General features: G+C 37.6%; 1 non-coding gene across 1 annotated transcript; it reads left to right on the top strand.

The window, feature by feature from the left end:
- The first annotated feature begins 2556 nt into the window (after nucleotides 1-2556).
- Nucleotides 2557-2663, top strand: LOC117281474 (small nucleolar RNA R71). The gene has a single exon (XR_004512108.1). It is a non-coding gene; the product is annotated as a small nucleolar RNA R71 (small nucleolar RNA).
- The last annotated feature ends 5176 nt before the right edge of the window (nucleotides 2664-7839 follow it).

Raw genomic sequence — 7839 nt, 5'->3', positions numbered from 1 at the left:
ATCTTTGAGTTACTTCTTTTATTACTTTCATTAAGTTTTTATAATTTGTTGTTGGCTATTGGTGTTGGATTCCAACCTATGTTCTAGCTCGTTACTACTTTCAACCTAAGGTTAGGTTTGTTACTTATTGAGTACATGGGGTGTCGGTTGTACTCATACTACACTTCTGCACCTTGCATGCATATGTTGCATGCTGACGTTGTTATGATCGACATGATTTGGATTTGAAGATGTACTTGCATTCCGGTTATAACTGCCTCTTGTTCATGGTAGCTCTAGACTTATGAAAAATCTGTTTATGTATTATTCAGACAGATGATGTATTTTTATTTCACACCAACATTGTAAATTCTAATCTTAGAAGCTTATGATTTGTACTACCAGTCCTTGGAAAATGTATAGGATTCAAATATTTTCTTAATTGTCTTATTAAATTTTATTGGAATTGGATAGTTGTTAATTACCTAGCGGGTTGGGTTTGGTACCATCATGACTAGTTGGATTTTGGGCCGTGACACTTTTTCCTTTCGACTTTAATCTCTCAAGAAACCTGTCGATGATATCCATCGTCGGGAAAAATAAAACTTTTTAAAACTTTTATGTTTTTTTTCAAATTTTTTCTTATCTCTAACTACTACAACTAAGCAAAAAGAAACACATATACATACAAATATTCCCCCACCCCAAACTTTAAGTTATAGCATGTCTCCATGACACACAATTAAAATGCATAAGGTAAAGGAAACTTTCCTGAACATCTAGTCAAGGTTTGAGTCGAAGTCACGCTCCATTCCTTGCCTCTGAACTAATACACACATCCATGCGGACAACTTCTTCTCGGTCTTCTTGGGGTACACCCCACACTTATCTTTCTCGCTCACCGCAACCTTCTCTTTCGAGCCCTTCACTTTCAACTCAACACTCGCAGCTGACTTGTCCTTTTGTGCCCCCTTTTCTGCATCCATCTTAAAAGTCATAGTCTCCTTACCCACTCTAAGCATGAGTTTTCTCTCGTGTATATCCAATATAGCTCTACCCATCACTAAGAATAGTCTTCCTAGGATGAGGGGGACCTCCTTGTTTTCCTCCATATTTACCACTATAAAATCCATAGGAAATACGAACTTATCCACCCGAACTAATACATCTTCCACTATCCCCTCGGGTATTATAGTCGTTTGGTCTGCCAGCTGCAAAGATGTGGTTGCAGACCTGATCTCTCCAATCTCCTTCTCCAGTTTTCTGTCGATAGATAGAGACATTAAATTAATTGAGGCACCATAATAACACAAGGATTTATCAAAATTAATAGTTTCTAAAGAGCAAGGTATAGTAAAACTCCCTAGATCTCCACACTTTTGTGGGAGTTTATTTTGCAATATCGTGCTGCAATGCTCTGTGAGCTTGGCCACTATGGTCTCCTCTATTTTTCTCTTCTTCATAAGGATCTCTTTCAAGAATTTGGCATAAACATGCATCTACGAGAGCACTTCTGTGAATGATAAGTTTACATGAACCTATTTCAGCATATCTAGAAATCTTCCAAACTGCTTGTCCAGCTTTTCTCTACTTTGCTTTTGAGGGAAAGGTAGAGCAGGCATATGTTTGCTCTTCTCATGGTCCTCCCTTCTCGACTTTTTTTCCTTATTATTCTTCTTCTCATCTTTCATCTGGCCTTTCTTCTTCTTATCAACATCACTCTTCAGCAGCTCCCCCATTTCTTTTTCAAGTCTCACATCATTTTGAATTGGGGTGAGATCTTCCAACACTTTCCCACTTCTCAGAGTTACAGCATTCACTGTTTCCTTGGGATTTCTTTCCGTATCAGCAGGGAGAGTTCCTGGAATCCTCTCAGACAATAGAGTGGCTAGCTGCCCAACCTGTCTTTCTAGGTTTCGAAAACCCGTGCCCAGTTCTTTGAAAACTGCTCCATGTTCCTGTATAGCTGAGCTATGAGCTTCAAGCCTTTCATCAGTTTTCAGAATGAAAGCCTTCATGAGATCTTCTATGCCAGAGTGAATGGGCTGTTAAGGCTGATATTGTTGCCTCTACTGATTTTTGAAGACCGGAGCTCCTTATCCCTCGGGTCTGGGGTTGTTTTATTGCCATGCATTTGCAGTACCCCCAGGTAAACTCCATGAAAAACCGGGGTTCCTCTGACCCATTGCATTAAAATTATAATTTCCCACAACATTCACTTCCTCAGTTGAGGCTTGACACTCATGAGTAGGGTGTCCTATTCCACATATATCACAAGATGCGTGAGGCTCATTTTATATCGAGGGTAAGGTCAACTTTCGTATTTCTTTAGCCATAGTATCAAGATATACCTGCACAAATGTATTAGCATCAACTTGGTGAACACCAGTTGATCTTCTTCTTCTTTCAGCACTCTCAGAGGGCCACTGATTAGCATCTTCAGATAAATCATCAAGAATCGTAACTATCTCCTCTGGAGTCTTCTTCATCAAAGGGCCTCCAACTGCATTGCTCAATGTTCTACGCGAGGCCGGTGTCAATCCTTCCCAAAAGTCCTGGAGTTGCATCCGGAGTTCAATTCCGCTATGTTGACACTTTCTAACTATCTCCTTAAACCTCTCCCATGCTTCAAAAATAGTTTTAGTCTCTTTCTGATAGAAGTTATGGATTTCTCTTCTAATCTTGCCCGTCTTAGCTGAGGAGAAATATTTATCAAAATATTTTCTGGTCATTTCCTCCCAGGTTCTAATCGATCCACTGGGCAAACTTCGAAGCCACTCATTCGCATCATCTTTAAGTGAAAAGGGGAATGCCCTTAAGTACACTGCATCTTGTGACACCCAATTATATTGAAAGGTGTTCATAATCTCCTCGAAGTCCATTAGATGTGTGTTTGGATTTTCGTTTGGCTTCCCTCTGAAGACAAAGCAATTTTGAAGGGTTTGAAGCAACCCTTGCTTCAACTTGAAATTGTTTGCTGCTATTGGAGGTGGTCTAACACTGGATAATCCTTAATTGTAGGACGGTCTAGCATAATCACCAAGTAGTCTCCCAGGCATGGGAGCTATATTTCTGATTTGGTCTGCAGCTAAGGGTTGATGCTGATTAAGTCTATGACCCCTCTCTTCTTCATAGATATTATGTGCATCTCTAATAGCTGCTTTCTCGGCATCCCATATAGCTTTTTCTCGGAGTTAGGCTGACTCTCTTGAAGCCAAATCTATATTATCATCACCGTTTCCAGCCATAGTTTCTTGGTTTGAGGATTGACCAACCTTTTCTAACTTCTCAGTGAGATCTCTTTCCTTTCTCAGTTGTCGCAGTTTTGTTTCTAACTCTGGCTCGTATGGTAGAACTTCTTTCGAAGAAGCTCGATTCATGCACCAATCTTGACCTGTAACCTGCGCACAACCCAAGAACACCAACCATAGAAAGGGAAAAATAAAATAAAAAGAAAAAAATTCCTGAATTAGCACTACAAACTTTTTAAAACACTATTAATTGCCAATCCCCGACAACAATGCCAAAATTTGATGAGCGCAAAACACACACTTAAATTGTGCTTGCTAATCAAAGATAGTATAGTATAATATCGTACCCACATGGATTAGAGTTAAGTAGTATTTTCGTAGTTTCTAGTTTGATTGCTATCCAGGATGATCAACAGTTGGGATTTATATGATTAAAAATTAAAATTAACTAAGAATCTAAAACTATTGAATAATGACTATCGAGACAAGGAATAAGCAAATAAGGTTATCAATGGGAGAAGATAGGGTTTTGATAGGATAGGTGCAAGATAATTGTACGGGATCTAACTCTAGATAATTCACTTCTAATGTTCAAGTGAGTCTCTCGAATTCACTCAATTATTAGTTCAAATATTCAGCAGAACTCCTCTCTCGATTAAGTCTTAACCTCACGAGATGAACTAATTTTAAGCACGTAAAGATATGCAAGCATGCGTAGTGGATTGGTCTTTAGGAAAACCTCTTTCGATTATTCTCCTAACTAGGTTTAATCAATAATTCAACTAGCCTCTTTCGATTACTTTGAAGAATCTATGAACTCAACCAATAATATAATGCAAAAATATCACAAGTTATGCCTCTCTCGATTACATGAACTAGTGAATATAGATGCAACAATTAAATCATCCAAAACGATTCATTACATAAAACTAGAGTTATAATTCACAAACAATCATCAATACACCAAATCCATCAAACCCTAAGGGGAACTACTCCATAAATATGGAAAACTTTATCACAAATATAATTAAAGTATAAAAAAGCATAAATTCGATCCAAACTCGGGTCTTGAGTGAGGAAGGAATGATGAAATCCTTGTGCTTGTGCTCTTCCAACTCCTCCTTAGCGTCCTTAGGTTTAAAGTATGTCAAAAGTCCAGAAAATAACGTTTTTCCATGTATTTATACCATGTAAGATCGGGCCCAGATGAAATCACCCTTTTCTAGCCGAAATAGGAAATTCACTATGTTAAATTTGTACAGGCGCGCCACATGGGGCGACGCGCCATGTGGGGCAGTAGTGGGGAACTTCAAAGGTCTAGCACTTTTCAAGAAGCTGGATTTTACACAGCCGCAGTGCCCCACGCGTCGCGGCTGTGTGGTTTTCTCAGAGTACGGATTAAATCTTATTTTTTGACGTCCAGACTTGGTCCTCGACCCCCGACCACGATCCCAGCTTAATCGCTTGGGCTTTTACTCAGACTTCAAAGCTCCAAATAGCTAGAATTAGCTCCACAACATCTACATAGCTCGAAATCAATCCTACACGGCATTAAACACACAATAATACAAAACACTATCAATTAAAGCTCAACACAAGTAAAGTATAGTGAATTAGAGTGCAACAATCGACTAAAATACGTAATTATAGCCTACCATCACACCCTCGAAAGAGGTTAAGGAGCATCTCCAACAAAAATAAATGTCGTGTGTCCAACTTGTTGATTATGTTCTTGAGTTGCAAAAGTTGAAAGCTGATATTAAAAAGGTTTGTATTGGTCTTTTATTTATATTTGAAAACCTTTGTTTAGTATGTATATTCTAAGGCTATTATTTTTCTTCTTTGTTTCTTTTTTTAGCTCGATCAGCAATTAAAATCCTTTATGAAATATGTTTCTGATAAATTCAAGGAAGTCTTTGAGGTGATAAATTTTAAGGTATGTGTTTCTTTTGCATATTCCCCTTTATTCTTTAGTTAATTTATTTTTTTTTGTTTAAATAGCTTAGTGGAAGCGAAGACAAATATGATCCACATACTAAGGGAGACACAACTAGTGGTCAGCATAAAAATAATTTTCTAAGTAATATGGAGTTAGGCGGAAATGAAGACGTGGACATGGATGTTTCTAAGGTGTGCTTTCTTGTGCATTCTGTCCTTTTTCTTTCTTTATTGTTTTAGATAATTTGATTCCCTTTTTAAATAGATTAGTGAAAGCAAAGGCAAAGATGTTTCACATACTCAAGCAGACACCAGTGCACATCATCCTAGTAACTTTGTGCTAGAGTATGATGCAGATCAGTTAGGTGTCAATATCAAGGAAGGACTTTTTGGTGGTATTTTTATTATATCCAGTGTTACAGTAATTTTACACCATATGGAGGCACGATGGTGTTGTTGGTGAGACTACAAATATTGGTGAGGCAGCAGGGGAGATGCAAGAAGAATCTGAGAAAGAGGTTTTAGAATCTCAAACTGTTATCTATAAGCCTGAATTACTTCATGAAATTTCGTCGAAAACGCGAAAAAGAAAAAGAAAACCGGCTAAGGTCGTGCAGTCTCCATTTATTATTGTATTTCATCGAGGATCCAGTAGTGGTGTTATTGCAGTGAAAGAGAAAAGCAAATTTATGCTATTAAGCATCTTTTTCAAAGCAGAGTCAGTCGTGGTATAAAAAATTATTTGTTGAATATATTTCTTGCGTGGGTTAGAGAAGGAAATGTAACAGCCCAACCTACTAGTGATATTGTCCGTTTTGAGCCTAGATCGGCACGGCTTTAAAATGCATCATTAGGGTCTAAGGCTTATTTACTTATATACTCAGCTTCTCTCCCGTATTTTATCGATGTGAGATTTGCCTAGGGTGTGACATACACCCTCCTTAGGGACTCAGCATCCTCGCTGAGGTTTGCCCCACCACTATTCAAGATTGCACGCGAAGTGGATGTAACAGCCCAACCCACTAGTGATATTGTCCACTTTAGGCCTAGGCCCGCACGACTTTAAAACATGTCACTAGGATCTAAGAAATGTCTACTTATATACCCAGCATCTTTCTGTTGCCTAGGGTGTCATAGGGAAGTCCAGGAAAAAGTATGTTTTGAATTTCTGAGTTTTTTCATTTTCATGTTTTAGTGAAGTGCCATTTGTATCATTATTGTATATTAAATTACCTGTATCTCTTTTGTGTATATTGGTTGCATCAAATTGAATATGTTATACCACGAAGGAAATCTACCCGAAGCATATTAGTGAACTAAAGCCTAACTGTGATCGTGGTGTTTATCATGTTGATAACAACGAACGCTTTCACACTTTGGCCTATAATGGTTTGCGTTTGGAAGACACAATATGTAAGAATATACTTTTATAGTTTGTTTCATTTTTAGATTTCGTTACCTATTTTATACTATAATACTGATTAATTATTTCTTATTTGTTGATTCAGCAAATTGATATTTTTTTCTATTATCTAAGGAAGAAGGGGAAGTATAGCGAAGATTTACCTGTAAATTTTACCACCACATTTCGATGAGAAAATTAACGATCGTGCTGTATTTGCAACATCATTTGTCTAGTATTTCATTGAGGCCAAGACACCTCAGTGTGACGATCTGATATGTCGTTTTAAGTACTAGCTTTCCTTTTTGTACTTCGAGACCTTCCATAGCATCATTTGATGAATTATAATTTGCGTGCTATGTCCGTGTCAATTTTCGAAAAGTTTAAATGCAGATTTTGAAAGAAAATATAATTTTTGACTTTGAAAGTGGCTAAAGTTAACTATAGTCAATGTTTTGGTAAATGACATATCAGTGTTTTAACAATTCCGGTAGGTTCGTATGATGATTTTTGACTTGTACGCATGTTTAGTTGCGGGTGACCCGAGGCCGTTTCGATTTTATGTAAAACAATTAGAAAATTGAGTTGAACTTTGAAAATTCTTGAGTTTTTGCGTTTGATTCTTGAATTTAAATGTTATTTTGATGATTTGAACTTACGAGCGAGTTCGTGCGATATTATTACACTTGTGTGGATATTCGGATTGGAGCCTTAGGGGCTCAGGTGAGTTTCAGATATGTTGCGGACTGATTTGTGTGATTGTTGTGTTGCTGAACTGTAGATCTCGCATTTCCGAGAACCTGCTCGCATTTGCAACACCGGGAAAAGTTATGGCAGCTTTGCTTTTGCGAAGGTTTATTTGCATATGCGATGGGTTCAACCTTCGTATTTGCAAAGTTCTTGTCGCAATTGCGATTATAGGGCAGAATGGGACTACTTCGCTTTTGCGAAGCCAGTTCCGCATTTCAAGTGGTCCAGTGTTTGCATTTGCGATAATTATATTGCATTTGCGACATCAGAAGAGTTCATGCACTAATTTGCATTTGCAATTAGTGGTTCACATTTATGAACATCGTAATTGCAAACCAAAGTTCGCAATTGTGATACCTGCAACAGAGTAAAATGTTGGAATTTCGGGACTTAGCTCATTTTACATTATTTTTTAGACTTAGACTCCATAGAGGCAATTTTTGGAGGGCAATTTCTTTCCAACTTCATAAGTTAGTAACTTTAACTTGTTTTCATTCAATATCCATTACTTTTTCATGA

Source organism: Nicotiana tomentosiformis, chromosome 5 (assembly GCF_000390325.3).
Source record: "Nicotiana tomentosiformis chromosome 5, ASM39032v3, whole genome shotgun sequence".
Classification (NCBI taxonomy): Eukaryota; Viridiplantae; Streptophyta; class Magnoliopsida; order Solanales; family Solanaceae; genus Nicotiana; species Nicotiana tomentosiformis.
Note: the sequence above shows the minus strand (reverse complement) of the source record. Positions and strands in the feature narration are given on the sequence as shown.